Source organism: Rhinichthys klamathensis, unplaced genomic scaffold, assembly GCF_029890125.1.
Source record: "Rhinichthys klamathensis goyatoka isolate OS25496 unplaced genomic scaffold, OSU_Roscu_1.1 h1tg000058l_1, whole genome shotgun sequence".
NCBI lineage: Eukaryota > Metazoa > Chordata > Actinopteri > Cypriniformes > Leuciscidae > Rhinichthys > Rhinichthys klamathensis.
Genome location: NW_026606603.1, coordinates 614,443 through 634,049, shown reverse-complemented (window position 1 = coordinate 634,049; position 19,607 = coordinate 614,443). Strand labels below are relative to the sequence as shown.

The 19,607-nt window shown below is 37.0% G+C and overlaps 1 protein-coding gene across 1 annotated transcript in view; it reads right to left on the bottom strand.

Moving 5' to 3' along the window:
• LOC130083762 (intelectin-like) overlaps window positions 1–19,607 on the bottom strand; it is a 247,556-nt gene that overhangs the window by 176,811 nt on the left and 51,138 nt on the right. The gene's annotated exons all lie outside the window — the stretch shown is intronic.

Sequence of the window (19,607 nt, the reverse complement as noted above, 5' to 3'; positions counted from 1 at the left end):
GCCTATATTTAATTGATACAGTGAAAACTAATGTGTTTTTTTTTTTTTTTTTTTTTTTTTTTTTTTTTTACATTTGATTCAGTTTCTGTTGTTAAATATCCCTAATGTAGGATAACCTGAACAAACCCCGTGGTTTACATTGATGTTAAAATAGTGCTTCTTATTATAAAACACACTGATGTTCACTTTATAGAAGTTGTAGCGATGTTTTCTTGTCACAAAAAGATTGTGAAACACGTAGGCCTATATGGGTTAGGCTATATAATTTTAAATATAGCCTATTTTAAAGATAATATTTCGCATTTTTCTTCAATATCGTGCAGCCATATCTGTAGCATATAGTCATTTATAAATATAATAATGTTTCAACGTTTCGTTTTGTGTAATAAAGCATATAGCCTATTCATTTTCTGACAGGCGGAGGGTGAACCAAGACGCGCTTCCCATTTAAAAACAAGTTTCAAGTTACTTTTCACCGTGACTGTCCGCTCAATATCCGCACTTTGCCAGTTTCACATTTGTTTAAATATTATAATAGGCTTTTGTTATTTTATTTAATTTATGTTGATTATGAACAGTGAACAGCATGAGTAAGAGCAACATCATAGGATGCGAAATATGACGGGAGACATGAAGTGGGTCAGACATGATTTTGACCACTTCATTAAGTTTTGTTTTGTAGAAAGACTTTCTTTAAGTTAATTTCGTTTTGTATCAATTATGCACGAGCATGCATGGGCAATAGGCTATTTAATAATAATACAAAAATATATATATAGTAGAGTGGCAGTGGATGGAATTATATTCTGAATTTCTATGTTATAAAAATCGTTCTAACTTCTAGCAAGCTCATTTAAACCGAGTTGTAAATGCCGAAATGAAAGGAGCTCGGCCAAACAAATATGAAACTACTAAATATAAATATAAAACCGCCAGTAGATGGCGGCAAGCACTGTTCTATTGACATTACTGGTTAATGTTCAACCTATTCTTTCAAAAACACAAAGAGGCTATATATTTAATATCCACACAACTACTCCTTTTAGACAATTGCAATTGTTCTGCTGTGGTGCTGTTTGGAACTATTTTGTTTTATTGTATGAAATGTCATTAACATATTGTTTATTTACAGGCATTCTGGTTTTCTAATGATTCTTTTTTAAAAAGCTAAAGACTGCTCATTACAGAAACATTAAAAGAAATATTTACAAATGTGTGTTTTACTTGGTATTTTTCTCATCTATAACAGTAAATCTATGAGGAAAAATATCTATCAGGAAAAATAGATATCTCCAGACTTATGGCAGACGCACGTAGTCACGTTTGTAAACTTAGATCGTTGCAGACGTGCAGGCGTGCAGACGTGCAGACGTTAAGTATGGCGTTCCGATAGGCTCAAATTATGGCGCTCGAAATGTATGGCGTTCCGATAGGCTCTTTAATATAACTTTATGGCGAGTGGACAGTGCCACAGATAACATAACAAAGGAGACTGTCGTGTGACAGCTACGTGTGTATGGCGGGTATTTTGTGACAATTCATGGATTACCAGAAGAAGGAGAAGGAGAAGTCTACCCTGCCGTCGCCGCCAGAACGTGTGGATTTTTGAATGGGATTGATTGGGACTGCCGACGGGAGACCAGCGGCGACTTGGCGGCGACGTCACAGGAGTAACGTCTTCCGGTGGCGACGTCACGGCGACGTATATTAGAATTCCAGTAAAAAATAACGCCTACTAACAACGTCTGAACTAGGTACGTCGCCTCAAAGCCGTGTGACACACACGTCGTCACTAAGTACGTCGCCACCAGTACCCGTTGTCAGTGTAACTCTATTTTAACTTTATTGAGTGAATTCAAGTCATGTCTTGTACAGCCTGTTATAAATGCTTTTATTCCTCTGGCGACTGGGAACTCTGGAGTAGCCTACAGTTCATAACACAGTTCATGTGTTGTGCTTTATTGTTTTGATTCACTGTGCCAACAGAAGATAATGCTTTCACTTCCCCACAATGTGAAAATGGTTGTATTAGATCTACAGTTATTTATAAAATTAATCAATAAAGTATTAGAGCTGTTTCATTCAATTTCTGTTATTAACTGTATAGGCTATTTGTTATAGGCATTTGCCTTTGGTTATTTTATTGGCAACAAAGTATTTTACATGCATATTTCTGCATAATGATTTGGATTATTTTGATCATGCAAATGCGTTAGGCTACTAATCAATGTAATCCTAAAGGAGTTATAAGATATATGTTGCTTTATGTCTGCACTTTTTCAGCAATTACATTGTTCTTGAAGTACAAGACAGCAAATTAAAAATCTTAAGACCCTCAGTGAAGTTCTTCATTTTCCATCGGGATGCTAGAGAAACCAGCATACTATTGTACAATGATACAAACGTAATTTCCGACTCACTTAATGCTCATAATATAAAGCTCCCATGATTCTATACCTAGAAGAACACCATTTAATGTTCAACTGTAGACAAACATACAGGCAGTGTTGGGGATTAGGCTAACTACATACATGCAATTTAGTCAAATAATTTAATTACAACATACTGTAAATGTAAGTGTTATCTGTTACAGTTAGGCCTACTGGTAAAATATGTAATTAAATCACAATTTCTTATGAAAATGTTTAAGATGCCATATGAATATTTTCTTTAATAAGCTTGGCTATATATTGAATAATATTCTTTTTGCTGCATTATGTGTATTTCATGTGCACATTGTCTTCCTTTGCCATTTCCAGCCACAGTTGTTTAGTAAAGTTTGTTGCTGTTCTGGTGCTTTTGATTGGTTCTCATGTTTGAATTTGCAGCACTCAATTAAACTGTCTCTCAAGCTGTGTTTTTAAAATGGTTAACCATTGAAAAACAAAACATTAATGGCAGCATCAAATATGAGGAAAACATTGATGTAAATAAAACATGTAGCTTGTTGTTTAGCTAGTTTTTAGTTTAAGTTAGAGCTATAGTCTATTAACGAATAAATGTAAAAACACACTCAATGTAATATTTAATTAAGTAAACCCCACAATTAATTGAGTTTTTGAAGTTTCTGTTGTAACGTCTATTGCAGTTTTCATCCACTAGATGGTGCCATTGTCTTTGAATAGGCCTTGTGATGAGTGTTTTTAACCATTTGATGTGTATGTGAGCATGGCAGTGTGTTTGGTTTGTGTCACTGAGTGTGATGTAGTTTTAGTGTAGCCTATAAAAATAGTGTGTACAAGTTCACAGCAGACCAACAGAAACAGTGATAGCTGCCATTTGGCTGAACAATTGCTGCTGCTCATTTTCATGAAACGTTTTTTATTTTTTTATTAGAAATTGTTTTAGCATGAAATTAGTATGTGTTCATTTTGAAATATTAAATAATGTTTAACGACATTGCGTGTCTATTTTGAATTTTTTCAAGTCTTCATAGTAAACTTTTGTAGCCCACAATAAAATACGATTTAAATGAGTATAGCTGAATACATAACTATTGATTTAAAATAAAACATGTTTTTTTTTCACAATTACATTTTTTGCTGGTCTGATCATTTCATGGACACACCCTATTTACACTTGACAAATCATGTGTCTGTGTTCCAAAAATAGATACTATTTCTGATAAGGCTTTGATGTAACACTGAATATCTGATTATTCACAACCAATAAAAGAGTAACATTTCAAATTATTTTTTACATAATATACAGAGGCTGTGGAGCCACCACCAGCATTCTGACTGTTTGAATTGAGTGTGACCAGAAATGGTTACTGAGTTCTGACTAGCCCTGTGTCAAAATTAAGTGTTATAATTCTGTTTGCAAATTTGAAGTAAAACACCTTGTCAATGCCATTGTCATTTGTAGTATTATTCTTGATGTTACCTAAATCAATAAAGAAAAAATGCTTTTTTTGAAGATGGGGAGCACGTTGAAATATAAACTATATTATGCCATCTTTATTTAATTTATCAGGGGTAGCATATTCTGATAGACTAATTATGATTTTTGACGATCAGCCAGTGTCCTGACGGCATGACCAACAGCAAAGTTGCACAGATTTATGGGCAGGGAAATGGACAACGCTTGTGGAACACGCACATGCGCAGAACCCGGTAGCATAAATCGACAGAACACCGAAAAAAGTCATTTGGACAACCTTACTGATAAAAATCTACAAGAAGTAGGCCCTACTAGTGGCAACATTTTTTCTTCATTTGTTGTAAACTGTATAAATTGTTTGCAAAAAGTGTGGTCCTCTCTCGATGGTGATTGTCTAAATGCATGAAATCTCCCGCTGGCCCATCACCAAAAGTGACGTTATGTCACATTTTTAATAAATTACCACTTGTGCATTATTTAACAATGTGCACCCTAGATGCCAATTGCAATCTTATGATATTCAAACATTAACTCACGAGATATTATCGACTTTTTCAGCTTAAAATGCATTATTAAATTGTGCAATTGACAAAAAATGCAACAGTGCCATCATGTGATGAAATAACAAAACAGCAAGACATATTGAATCACTCCACTGAAGAGAACAAATAGGAAATATTTTTTTCCTCTATATTAGTATAACAGTATTAACAATGCAACATACAGGAATACATATAGTCTATGCTTACAACGCATAAAAATACAAACTGCAAATAGGAAAGATGAAAAAGAGAAGATTTGATGGTTACTTTCTAGAGGGGAGGTTAAAACTATGTAAAAGTGTTTTGCCTCAAGGAGTTCATTGAACAGTGGTCATATTTCTAGAATATTTTCACACTTCCTTTTAGTTTGATTTACAAAAGAGCCTTTTACAAATTTGGACATAGACATCATATCAACAAAGCTAAAGTAGCCTAGTGTTTTTTTAATAGTACAAACTTCTCAGCTGACATAACTTACAAATTTAAGCTCATTAATATCTTCGAATAAATATCCATTAGATTACCGTCCTTTTAAATTTCTATGTAAAATTAAATTTTACAGCAACACTTTTAATGAAGGCTGGAGCATGTAGGCCTGTACACACTCCAGTCCAGTTGGTGGCGCTAATGCACCTCTCAGCTAGTTTGCCAACCGACAATAAAAATGAAGAAGAAGACGAAGTTTGAGAGAAAAAAAAATCAAGGCGGACGGCGATGGACTTATCGACGACGTTGTGCACTGACGGAGTACCCTATCCACATCCACACACGTAGCTGTCACAGTCTCCTTTGTTAGGTTATCTGTGGCACTATCCACTCGCCATAGACGTTGGCGTACGGGCACGCTCAAATCCTACGCCAGCTCAGGAGGTGGTGAACGCACGTTTTGAGTTAGTGCGGAAATGCGCAGAAAAACAACCCCTAACACCACAAAATGCACTGACAAACTAAAAGATATGATATATTATGACCCACAGTAAAAAAAATCAACAACACAGTAATTATAAACTTCAGTGTTTATTTTTGTGCAACATGGACTTCAATTTTTAATTTGTGTGACTTTACCAAAGCATTTGATTTGTAAGCGTATTCCTTCAGTTGCGAGCCTGTGCGCTTTCAGGGTTGTCCCCGGCAGGCGCGCACGGACTGGGTTCGGTAATGAAAGGCTTTCAATGACCAAAAAATAATTCAGACTGACAAAGTAATAAAAGTTACATTCTTCTTTTAAATAATAATAATAATATTTTATTAAAATAATAAAAATCATAAATGGTAATGGTAAATAGTAATAATAAGAACAATATTACAAATTGTCATGCAATTATTAATGCGAATGAATGGTATTCCAAATCACATCATCATCATCGCTATTGTACACCTAAATGTGACGTGATTCGAAATTGAATGCTAATCACCATTCAATAATAACACCTCATAGGTTTCAACTTTCTTGCTGCTGTTTTTTAAACGCAGGCTTTACGATTAATAGCCTAATGGTATAGCCCTATATGTAAATAATATTAAAAAAAACAATAGGGTTGTTTAACAGTTCACGTTTTAAAGTTGTAATATTTCAATAAAGTAGTTCTATGTTTTGCACAAAAACATAAACTTCGCTCTATATTTATGTTTTTATTTTTTACAATAATATAATGAAAGTTTTATCAAATACATTATACAAATTTTGTGATTACTTACTTGTATTGGAGTTCGACATGCTCAAAATGATGTCTCCTGCAGACTGAAGAGTAGTGATGTGACAATTGAACCCAGGAGTCGGAGCTTGTGTCGAGAAAAAAAAAAAAAAGGCGTGAAAATCACGTGACTGAGTGTCATTTCCAGAAACTCGCCCCACCTTCTGGCTGTTGCAGGAGTAGTAGAAGCAGGTGTAGTGTCAGAGAGTCAGAGACTTAGAGCAATCTCATTGGCATTGTTGTTATTGTGTCATATATGTGTTAGGGCTGTTTATTATTACATTATATCAGGTTAGAATACTTTTATTAATAATTATAGTAGCTATATTATAGTCTTGTTATATTAATTAGATAAGATTATTTGGATTGCTTTGGATTTTTGGATCTGGACTGCTTTTTGTTTTGGATTTGTTTGCTTTTTGTGACTCATCCTTTTTCCTGGTAATGGAGCCAGCAAGAAAGAGGAGATCCTCCCCCGTCTGGGCTCAACAGAAGCATGAGTATCTTCGTTTATACCAGCGGGCACTGGCATTTTTATGTTCCCCTGCATCCTCTGTTCCTTGTGAAAGGATCTTTTCCAAGGCTGGAGAGGTTTTGTCCAAAAAGAGGAATCGTCTAAACCCCAACACACTTGAAACATTTTTTTGTTTCTCAAAAAAAATCTATTGTAATCTTTCCTTCACCCACCCCAAACTGCAGTGTTGCAGTTCACTCCTCTATATCCCCAGTCAAGCACAACACTGCACTAAATGGGGTTTAGTGGGATTAAATGGGATTGATCCATCCCATAGGTAGAGGTGAAGCACTTTGCTCAAGAGCATAACATGTTTCATCCTGGAATTATTTACCATACGTCCACCATCAATAGGACCAGTGTGTGTGTGTGTGTGAAGGTTTTGTTCTGTCCTAACAGTAACACACACCTGCCTCTACTAATGTAAGCACTATTAGTTGATCAGTCAAATTACATTTTACTACTTCACTGTAACAGACGCCTGCGCCCTGCATGCCCTGTCTAAATAGCACCTCGATAGTTTACCTGTTTGTGAATTTAACAATTAAATATAAATTACATTAAAAAAATTACTATATATGTTGTGGATGGTCTAATGCAATAGGATTAGAGAGAAGGGGATAAGAGCAATACACAAGAATAAAATGTTTATCAGATTTATCAACCTATGACTGTGGAGCTATAGGGAATATAAATCATTTGTTGAGCAATATCGGCAAATTACATATAGGCTCATGATTGAAGTAAACAATATTTTACACATTTGGAAGCCCATTTTTCCACATACTTTAAACAGCCTACATTATTTCTGCATCTACGCTACATTTTCTGCTAAAATATGACAATAGAATATAGACCTATAAATAGTTATATTTATTTGTATAATTTACTTACATGAAGTATCCTTGTGTACAGAATTATGTGAACCTTTGGGATTCAGACTTCCCAATGCAAGGAAATGTTAAATTAAAGTATATGTTTTTACTTATGCAAATTCTAGGGAAAAGCAGGCTAAAAACAGAGGTCAAAACGTGAAAAACAGAAGGTTTCATAACTTTCAAACATAATCACACACACACACACACACACACACACACACACACACACACACACACACACACACACACACACACACACACACACACACACACACACACACACACACACACACACTGTGTGACAGGGTGTACAGAAATAAGTTTTATAAGCTACTCAAATGTAAAGGCCAGCCTTTATAAGGAGACAATAGTAGATTCGGGCAATAAGACGTGAAGCATCAGCAGGAAGAATGGGTGTTTTTATCAAATAGTTCATATAAGTAGTAAATATCAAAGTGGACGAATAGCAATTGGCCCGAGCTACAGCTCGCTAACACACATAGCTAATATTAGCTTTCTAATAGCTAACTTATCCCATCATTAGAAATCAACTCCTCTAACTTTCATAAAGCTGAGATTAATGCTTTGATTACAATTTGAGTTATATTAAAAAATGTCCTGGCTCTTCAGCTTTATAGCGGCAGTGAATGGCCGTTTCTGTTCTGAAGTCCATTAAAGCGGACTACAATCATTACACACACACTTCTGTATTAAAGCAAGGCGGGACAATTTTATTTTAGATATTTAAAATAGGAACAAAGAAGTAAATAACAAACAATAGCACAAATACAATAGAAAAAAATATACAAATTGAATAAACTGCAGTTTTTACAGGTACAATAGCACAGGTTTATTTAACATGTAGTAAGAAATATGCCCCACTACCGAAATTGAATAAAATGTAAAAAAAAAAAAAAAAAGATTATATGAAAATATAAAAAAAATAAAAAAAGTGAGTGTCAAAAGCAGTGTTTTTTATATATATATTAATCTTAAAGAAATGTATGGCAACAGTTTCTCCCATTTGTTTTTCGCTGGTGTACACACACTGTTTACATTTAATGCTCCACAGTCCACATGATGTGCATTTTGAAATAATTGTGTGTGTAGCTGTGAAAGAGATTGATTTCCATTACACGAGAGTAGATGTTAAAACTTCATGCTGATTTGTACTCGGCTTTCGCCAAGATAAGCAAAACTAAGACGTAGCTTTACAGTAAACTATGCTTCTCCATCCATTTACGCTTCTTTCCATAAGGTAGTGTGACTCCCCTTCTGTCCGGCGTTAACGGCAGCAGTGTACTTGGCGCGTTAGCGCACGCGACGGCTGCAACTACAGGACCAGCACGACAACCGTCTGGATTGAGCCGAGTAGGGGACATCTCTAGGGTCTTCAAGTGGGCACCTTCCGTCCTCAGTGTTTCGTCGACTAGCCCACGACACCTCAAGAGGGCTCGACAGTGACTCTGGCGTCCCAGAGTCACCCCCCTCCGTCCCCCACTCAACTCAGCCCAGCTTACTGACCTCTACATCCCTCCTGCTGCTGAGACCTAACCACAATCTCACAATCTCTCCGCAACCCAACCATACGCGCCAACCCATTGACTAAGGCTGTCGAGCCCCACTGGTGCGTTAATATGCAGTTTCAGTGGACAACGGTTCCGTATGGCATACCACCTACCGCAAAACACAATATCTGCCCAACCACCCGTCATTCACGCAATATCCACAGGAACGTATACAAACAAACCAACAGACTCTTCAAGTTTTCAAGAACTCTACGAAACCGTAGCGTGGCGGCCTGTACTCAGCCAGCTAGAATCTTTCCGTCTCAACCACAGCCAGTTGCTGCTCCTTTCTGCTGCTTCAGATAAGTTCTTTACTGTGCGACGCAACTCTTGGCCACTGAATCCGACGTCTCTGAGGAACCGGGTTGTAGAGTGTGCCACAAAACCTCGACAACCCACTTCCACTGGATAAACCTGGACTCTCCATCCTCGCTGTTCTGCTTCAGTGGCCAGATGAGCATACCGCAGTTTCTTCCTCTCATATGCCTCATCTACCGCATCCTCCCATGGCACTGTTAACTCTATCAGTTGAACAATGCGTGCTGATCCAGACCACAAAACAATATCTGGTCGTAGGTTATGGTGGCAATCTCAGGTGGAAAAATAAGCCGTTGGTCAAGATCAGCCAGCATCTTCCAGTCCCTAGCAGCTTCCAGTTGTCCTGGGCGAGAATTGGTGTTAACACCTTTTCTTGGTGGTTGCTCGCCTGGGCGGAGGAATATTGTCTTCTGCGTGTAATGTCTTGCTAGAACAGGTGGCAACTTATTGGTCATGTTACGCTTGCCTTCTAATGCTAAAGCCAAACATCGCAGTACTTGGTCATGGCGCCAAGTAAACCGACCTTGGCTAAGAGCCACCTTACATCCTGTCAAAATGTGCCTTAATGTGGCAGGTGATGAACACAAAGGACAAGAGGGATCCTCTCCTACCCAGAGGTTTAGGTTCTGCGGTGATGGAAGAACATCATATGTTGACCTAATAAGGAAACTGATCCTACTCTCTTCCATTGACCAAAGGTCTTGCCAGCCCATCTTACGTTGTTCCACACTCTCCCATCTCATCCACTCTCCCTGCTTGGCCTGGGAAATGGCCTTTATACACCTCATCCTCTCCTCCTGCTGTCGCACCTCGTTGACTACCAGCTTCCTCCTTTGAGCTGGGCCTTTCTTGTGCCATTTAGGAGGAGCTAAACTGAGCCCAAAACCCCCTCTTCCATGCTGTACCTGTCCCACGATATCCCTAATTTGAAGGGCAGCCTTTGCCTCTACTACAGATTTCTTTGCTGACCACTTTCTACCAGTTTTTAACACAGGGGCTGCCTCCCTTACACATTTGTCGCGTGACTCTACTAAGGTCATTTCCAGTCTGACCTTGGCACACTTGAACTCCTCGGTTAAAGGAGAGACTGGCAGCTGCAATATTCCTTTACTATAAAGTCCTACTCTGCTGAGGCAGCGTGGAACTCCCAACCATTTCCTGATGTATGAACTTACCAACGCTTCCAGCTTCTCCACTGTTGTCAAAGAAACCTCGTACACGGTCAGTGGCCACAGCAACCTCGGCAGTAGACCAAACTGAAAGCACCAGAGTTTTAGTTTACCAGGTAGAGCACAGCTGTTTATGCTCTTCAACCCTTCCACTGCTTGTCCTCTAACTTCTCCCACCCGAACTGTGTCCTTTAGATCCCCATCGTACCATCTCCCAAGACTCTTCACTGGCTTCTCAGAAACTGTTGGTATTGCCTCACCATTAATGAAGAATGTTTTATCTACTACCTTTCCTTTAACTATCGAGATGCTCCTTGATTTAGAGGGCTTAAATTTCATTCGTGCCCATTCAATATTATCTGTTAACTTCCCCAATAACCGATTAGTGCAATGTGACCATGTGCGGACGCTATTCTGTAGTAGCCTTGTCTGACCTGAGGGTGTCGCCATTGCTCGTTCTGTTAACCCCTTTTTAATACAGTCTGTAATGTAAACTAGTCAGTGAGATAGGTGAAGCTCCTTATCTCTTTCCAAAAAGTGATATCCTCATTTATGTAATTGTAGATTATGTTTAAAGGGTATTATAACAATGTTTATTGAGATATTTATGTTTGATTATCCTGATTTGTATTCTGTGTGTGTGGATTTATTATTCACGTTGCATAGTGATTTAAGTACTGTAGCCTAACTGTTTAAATGACAGTACCTAATTTTGATTTATTTGTTTTTTATCAGACTATAATGACAATACTGGATATTGGAATGTTCTGATGAGTACTGCTGAAGCTCAATACAGTTAAAGGAAAAGAAAATTCATCTCCTCGTCTTTATTCCTGTGTCCTAACCGATACACTATCCTGTTTACTGGCTGAAAACTTTGATGAACTAGCCCTACTTGATTACCTCACTAACACGCAGTATCCGGCAGAAGATCTGCAGGTGCGCGAGACTGACATGCACTCGGTCATTGTGGTAAATGTAGAGATAACACTTCAACTCTATTATCCTCAGAACCAGAATGTGTTTTTTTTTTGTGTGTGCAAATTTAGTTTTTCATTACATTGTTTGGAGAAAAAACAAATTGAATAGACATTTAAAAAAAAAAAAAAAAAAATTCATTCATTCCTGTTATGCTATGTCCTCTGTACAGGACACATTTATTACGAAAATGAAAAGACATACATATGCAAATATCTTTGTTTTTTCATTCACCAATGAATTTTTAGATTAAGTTTTTTTTTCTCCCCCCCAAATTTTGTATAAAGATGATTATGAAATATATAATAACGTAATGAATTAATATACAATCTACTTTATGCAATATGTGGGTACAATATCCATAAATGTGCAGTGCCATTCAACACAATGTATCTTTTTTGCATATAAATGTGTTATTGAGGCAACATGTAATGAAAAACAATGTTTAATAATGGGAGTAAAAATGTAATAATTGGGAATATTTTCGTAAGAATATTGATTTATAATTTCACTTGTTTATCAGGCTTCTGGGAGACACAACAAGTCCCGATGTCTCTACAATGGTCATGTATGAATTATGAAATCAATGCCCTGTTTCATAACAAAGTCATATTTTGATTAGAAACCACATAAGAGATGTTTTATGACAAATATTTAGAAAATTAGTCAGATTTATTTATAATAAACTTTATTTTATATAGCACCTTTAAATGTTGCTTCTCAAGGCACTTTACACAGAAAAGGAAATAATGTAAAGGTAAAAAGTAAATACATAAATTACAAGAGAAATAAAAATTAAAAACAATAATCTAAACATACAAAATATACAACATACTACAAAATCACATAAAAGCAAGTCTAAATAAAGTGAGTTTTAAGAAAGGATTTAATCACTAAAAGATTCAGCATGTCTAATCTCATAAGGAAGAGTTCCTGAGTTTTAGAAAGGGAAGAAAAAGCTCAGTCACCCATTAAATGATAATTAGACAATATTATCATATTTCATAAGAGTGCTTGATCATTCAGTCAATTTTAAAGACTAAGGAGAGTGAGATTTTGAAACCTCACAGCATTTGTTCTCTCTGGAAAGCCCCGAATCTGCTCTTTAGGACATCCAGACTATTCAAGCTGTGAGATTAATGTTCTCAGAGAAATCCACTCACATATGACATCATCTACAGAAAAAGAAAAACAGCATGAAAGAAACAGAGAAAGAGAAAGGAAACACTCCATGAGACAAACACTTCACTTCTCAGTCAACACACTCAATGAGACTCTGTAACCACAAGCCAGTTTTTCTTAAAGAAAGTTCTGTCACGCGTAAAGAGACGTGCTTCATCTGTGTGAGAATCACATAACCTACGTCAGACCAGTTATTTTCCCTTTATAAAGACTGCAAGTATATGAATATCCTAACATAAATCATAATGTGTGGATCTGATTGAAGATCTGCTGTAGAAGCATTAGTTAATCTCGAATACATCAAACCTGCAATCTCAACAATATAATAAATGCTTCTTAAAACAATTAAAAAACAGATTTTCAGCATCAGTACCAGCTTACAAGAAAATATTAACAGTATAATTCATGTTGTGAAGGTGTAAATCCACATTATAATGAAATAAATTCAATGTTACTTTGTCTGATTTTTGCGCATGTACTTTAATGTGAATATGTTAGACTTAAGGTTATGAAAAAACTGGTGCGTTTCCAAAACAATGACAAAATGAGATGTAAGCATTCAAAACTTACAGTCTCTCACTTCCGCTAAAATGGATCAGGGATTTTTATGACATCACCAGCTTCTCATCTTCTGTCCAATCAAATGCTCTCTAGAATCTGAAGCTCCGCCCTCTTTGCTATAATACCATCTACCCAAAGCAATATAGGTTATAGGTTTGAGAAAGATGTGTGTTCGGTTTCTCAAACGCTCAAGTTTTATTCTGTTTTCCAACTGTACGTTGGTTAAGAATGAAATGGCTAGACTTTATTCACACCTTTAGTGGTGGAGACTAAATGAGTAGTGATATGCCCCCTGAAATTCATACATTTTATATCATATTATAATGCAACTGATTAGGCCTATATATTTATAGAATAGCAAAGTAGGCTTAATCAATATACAGGACTTAACCACATATATATAAAGGCTATCATGATCATTTTGCCACAAATGAACCATGTATTTGTTTAGATTATAATACGTTTTATTTTTAACTTAAACAAATACAACATATAACATTCGAAACTCATCGGCTTAGACTGCATTTGAAGAAAAATAAACACAACAGTTTTCTGTAGCCTTGTGCGAACTTATTCAATAGAATTAGACTTCTAGAATGTTCTTTCCGGTGCAAATTTTTTTTTTTAAAAATTTAAAGTAGTTTTTCTTATCATAGCCTACAAATGTCTTCGGAAACACATTTTACTGGATTTACTGAAGCCTGTAAAATGCATTTGCAGCTGCACAGCTTGCACATTGAGCGTCTGGCTGCACATCCAATGGCGTGGGCGCCTCTGACGTGCGACCAATGAGACAACTCTACGTCATTACACGTCAGAGCCCGTCAAGGTGGCGCCAAGTCCCCGAATTTGCATGCAGCGGGTCTTCTCTTCGTTCATTCATCATAGTCTGTCTGACATATATATTAGAAGCTATGCGTCTGTCATGGATTTGCACTGAATTGATTCTCAAAAATACGGAACAAAGTGCGTTCCGTATCAGTTCAATACGGAAAAAGTCTTTTATGTGTCAAATACGGAACGATTCCGTATTATACGGAACGGTTGGCAACCCTAACTTTTACGCAGTGGAAAACCAAACAAAGGCGAGTCGAGTCGAGCCGAGCCGAGCGAGATATATCCAGCTGCAGACCCGCAGCACCACCAGTTTCAGAACCCCAGTGCCAGAACCCCAGCGCCAGAACCGGAAGTGAGGGAGGGGCGGAATTATTTACAATGACACATTTTTGCAAGTAGGCCTATTTAAAAATATTTAAAATGGTTGCACCTTTTAAATAATATTTAGGGTATGTTTTTATTACACAGTGAGTCACTGCTCGTTGTATGAACTATAACTGGTATGTGACAAATAAAGAGCAAGACAGCGCTCGTGTTGTTCGAAGACGTCAGAGTGCGCGCGCGCGGCCAGGGCTCTCTCTCTGCTCGTTAAGCGCCCTGTCACGCGCAGCAGTCATTCTATTCTACATCACTCACCGATCAAAATAGGCTTTGGCGGGACAAAAATTTGCTTTGGCGGGACAAAAATTTGCTTTGACGGCCGCCAAAAAGCGGATGATCTGACGGGTTTGAGAATACAACCTGAAACTAAAAAACAGACCCGACCTCTATTTGAGGCCGGCCTTATATTTACCCAGACCTGCAGCCACACCAGGCATGTAAAGAGACAATCGTCTATTTGGGACTCGGCTATTATTTGAAGTACGGTACATTTTTATTGTTTCTTTTAAAACAATGCCGGATTTTCTCTCTCTTTTTAGATTTTTGACATTATTTTACATAAAGAAAAATGCATGCTGCACATGTTCTTGTGAAATAAAGTATATTTTATATAAAATGACCATAAGTTTCAAGCATTATTTTTCACCATCATGATCAGGAAGTAACTCTCATAATACAATGAAACGGATAACTATATAGAATTATATTACACAAAATCAACGTTTTAAAATGCTTATTGTACTATACCTTAATGTATCATTATAATATGTATAAAGTATGACGCTTCGTGTGTAATAATTCCGTTTCGTGTCTAAGCAAACTACGCTCCAAAACGTTAGGTGGCGTTACTCGGTTTAGAACGTAAGCTCGGCCCCTCACTTCCGGTCCTGGCGCTGGTGTTAGAACGTAAGCTCCGCCCATTACTTCCGGTTCTGGCGCTGGGGTTCTGAAAGTGGTGGTGCTGCGGGTCTGCAGCTGGATACTATTGAGCCGAGCTGGTACTGTGTAGTGGAAAAGCGCCATAAGTCACCTTTATTTTTATAGAGCTTTATACAATAGAAATAGTTTCAAAGCAGCTTCACAATAATAAACAGGAGAGTAATAGAATTAATGATGCAAACTTCAAATTCATTAAAGAGTTAGACCCTTTACCTACTAAAAACATTCAAGCTGGCTGTTATTAAGCCTGTCATTAAAAAAAAGTCATAAATAAAAGAGATAGGCTTAATCCGCTCACATCCACAGGACCAAAATTCAGCAGTCGGTACAAATACAGTCAAATTTCATAATTTTGGCATCATAGCAAAAACTATTATAATTAATGTTTTTTCTTAAACCATTTGAAAATAAAACCAATGAATTTTTAATGTCAATTAAATTTTGTGTCAAATCAAACATATTTCGGAAATTTTCCCCACTCAAATTTTTGATAATGTTAATATTTTTTCTATAGAAAGACAAACATAAATAGTGATGAAATCCAAAATCTTAAATGTCCCATATGTATATGATTTACTGAGTAATCCATTTTGTCGAGGGGGTCAAAATGACAAGTGATTTGGAGCCAATTTACAGGAGGTTAAAATGACTTTAGAAAGATGGCAGCATCATTATTTTATTCCCCCCCAGAGATGGGTAAGTCTCTGTTAGTTGACTTCAGCAATCTGTGTTTCATTATTTGCCAACAGTGACGGCTCAGAAATGCACAGACCACTTCCTGTGTGTTTTGCCTCAAGTTTGTACGCCTGTAACTCAAGAAGTAATAAAGATATTTTAATATCCTTTTAGACTCTGGTTCTTAATAAACTTTCCTTTTGACATCTTCATTTTCAAGGCCCTATATAGTTCAATGCCAGAGATATGGAGATCTCAAAGCAGCTCCATGTTCAAATGGCCATTTTCAAAGGTCAAGAACCAAATGTGGTTCACTTTGCACACATCTGATACTTGCATTTAAAGAGGAATGTCTGAAGAATAAATAGATGAATGAAACTAGAAATGTATCTTTTCCCCTCAAACCTCAGAAACCCACTGAAGATGGTTGAGCTGAGGCACATTAACTGTATTTTAAAACATGCATTTATAAGAATGCATCTTTGAATAAGTTTTATGGATATTTGGAAGATGGGATTGTTCATTTTAACAGCTACTGAAGCTAGCAAGAGTATAAAAAAATATGCATTATCATAACCACACGTTCCCACATTGACATCCCAATATCTATATGAGATTAAACCATATAGAACCTTAAAAATGAAGTTTCCAAAAACAAATGTTTCATAAGAACAAGAATCTAAGAGGATATTAAGACATCTTTAACACTTCTTGAATTAAAGACATGTAAGCTTGTTTTTGGCACTCAGAGAGGTGTTGTGTGCAGTTGTTGAGGGAAACACAATGGGTCTCATTCATGAAACATTCGTAAATATTCGAGTAAATATGCGAGTGATTTGCGCGTAAAGAGACCTTCCCGAAAACTCTTCTCCTGATTCACAAATACTTCGTAAACGTCAGATGTGATAGTGAAGTGTGTGTGTGTGTTAATGAATTCCAATCAGTCGTAAATGGGACGCGCGTGCGCGTTCATTCTCAATTACCATAAATCCCGCCCATTAAATCCGACTGACAACTATATATGGGCATCATATTATGACATGAATGCGAATGAAAAAAAAAATTCTCAGATGCAGAAATTTAAGTTTTATTATCAGAAGTTCATTCAAAACGCCACATTTTATTTTCAAGCGTACATAGTGGCGTATCGGGTCCTATAAAAAAAGGAAGCTTGGCAGCATATTACAGATGCAGTTAATGGAGTTTCATCTGTTAATCGAACATTCCCAGAAGTGAGAAGAAAATGGTTCGACATTAAGCTTGAGAGCAAAAAACGAATTAGTTCACTTCGGAAAAATAGTATTCAAACTGGAGAAGGACCACCATCGCAGATGCTATTACCGTATTTTCCGCACTATACGGCGCACCGGATTATAAGGCGCACCTTCAATGAATGACCTATTTTAGAACATTTTTCATATATAGGGCGCACCGGATTATAAGGCGCATAAGATACTGCAGTCAAACGTTTGACTGGGTTTGCGAATGCATCCACTAGATGTCAACAAATGTCAACAAAAAAGTCAAACTTTATTAAGCTTACTGACAACTCCGTTCACTCCCATGGTAACGTTGTTCAAACGTTAAAGGAAAACTCCGGTCAATTTTAACATTGAGCTCATTTTTTGTAAATTTGGAGTGCTGTCAGTACAGATAACAACGACAAAAACCGGTGTTGCCTACACCGTGTTATCCTCTTTTTAAAATTTGCACCCTGTTGACCTAAACGGGAACAGTTTTAAACCTGCTTTTAGCCTCTTAACAACCTTAATGTGTCATTACAAGTGCACAGCCATGTAAGTGAACACGGTGAATCTGACTCCAGTAAATGTGAAAGATATGAATAAAAATGATGTTTATTCAGCCAGCTCACATACCCGTATTTTCTTCCTGTTTTCGGTCGAAGTCCACAGTAGGCGATTGTCGAGTGCGCGCGCGATCATTGGTAACTAAGCAACAGTGGAGACTCAGACTGTCAGCCGATGACGGTGCTGTGTGGTGTTCTGAGAATATCAGCTCAAATGGATAGTTCGGATAGTTCATCCGAATCAGATGTTGAACACACGGAGGAGGTTTGATCGCGCGCGCGCGAACTCGACAATCAACTACTGTGGACTTCGGCCGAAAACAGGAAGTAAATACGGGTGTGTGAGCCGGCTGAATAAAGAGATTATTCCTGCCTTCGTGAAAGCTCGGATCACAGGAGACTGATATATCAGCCCAGGCATCCACGATCCATTGGCAGATAGTGGCGTAAGTCGCCCGGCGCTGTCTCCCCGTCTTGGTGAACGTGTGTTCACCATCCATATATAAGGCGCTCCGCATTATAAGGCGCACTGTCGTTTTTTGAGAAAATTAAAGGCTTTTAAGTGCGCCTTATAGTGCGGAAAATACGGTACTGGCTCTCATAATAAGAAAAACCGTATGTAATTACTATATATAATATTTTTTCAAAATGCTGTGCAAATATGTACCCGATTAATGGTGAATTAAAATGCAGCCTTGGTTATTAATGAGCAAAACGTTCGGGTGTTAAGCGCACTATTTACGCGTGGCTGGGAGCAGGAGTAGATTTCTTGTGTACCAACTAACATTTGGAAAATACGAACATTTTAATGAATCCGAAAATTTACGCCAGAACCACTTTACACACGATTTACACAAAAATTCGTTCTGCTCGTGTTTCATGAATGAGACCCAATGACTATAAGCCAGTGGCGGCGGTGCTGAACTATTTTTGGGGGCGCAAACAAAGTAAATTATTAATGCAGGGCCATAATATTTGTGTGAACGCTTACAGAACTTTGTGTGTTTCAGTGAATGTTGGAATATACTCTTAAATATATTCTTTTTTTATCACATTTTTTTTAATATTCAGCATAAACAGTAATGAATAAAGGGAGCATTATATCCTATATATATTTTTTTTTTTATATATTCTTGCGAGGTTTAGTGGCAAATGTTAAATCATTTAGCCTCAGACCTCAGTGTCCCGTCTTTATGCTTCACTGTGTTTGCGGCTCACATCAGAACAGAGGAAACCCCGATCCGTTTCATTTCCTCTCCTCTCTTGTGGCGTACAAAAACACAGAACAGATCGAATGTATATCTAGTCTGATTTTTACTTAAAATAGGGGGATACCTGACTATTAACAGGGGTTCTTTATTATTACATATATTTATAATTTTGTTATTTTACAGCAATACAAAGAGCAATGTGTAACATATCAGATTTAGTTCTATGCTTATTTACTTTTGTTTCCCACTAAACAAAGTTTTTCAGTAATGTTTAGATTTTATACTATTAATGTGCACTCATGAATTTATAGCAACTTTTGATGCTGAATTATCGATTAATCTCATTTATAATAAGATTGTCATAGATTATGATTATATATTTTTTACATATGTTGTTTTTCTCTATAATGAAGTTTGTCTGTATTTAGTAGATTGTGTTTAACACAAAAGTATAGAAATTCTACACTGATT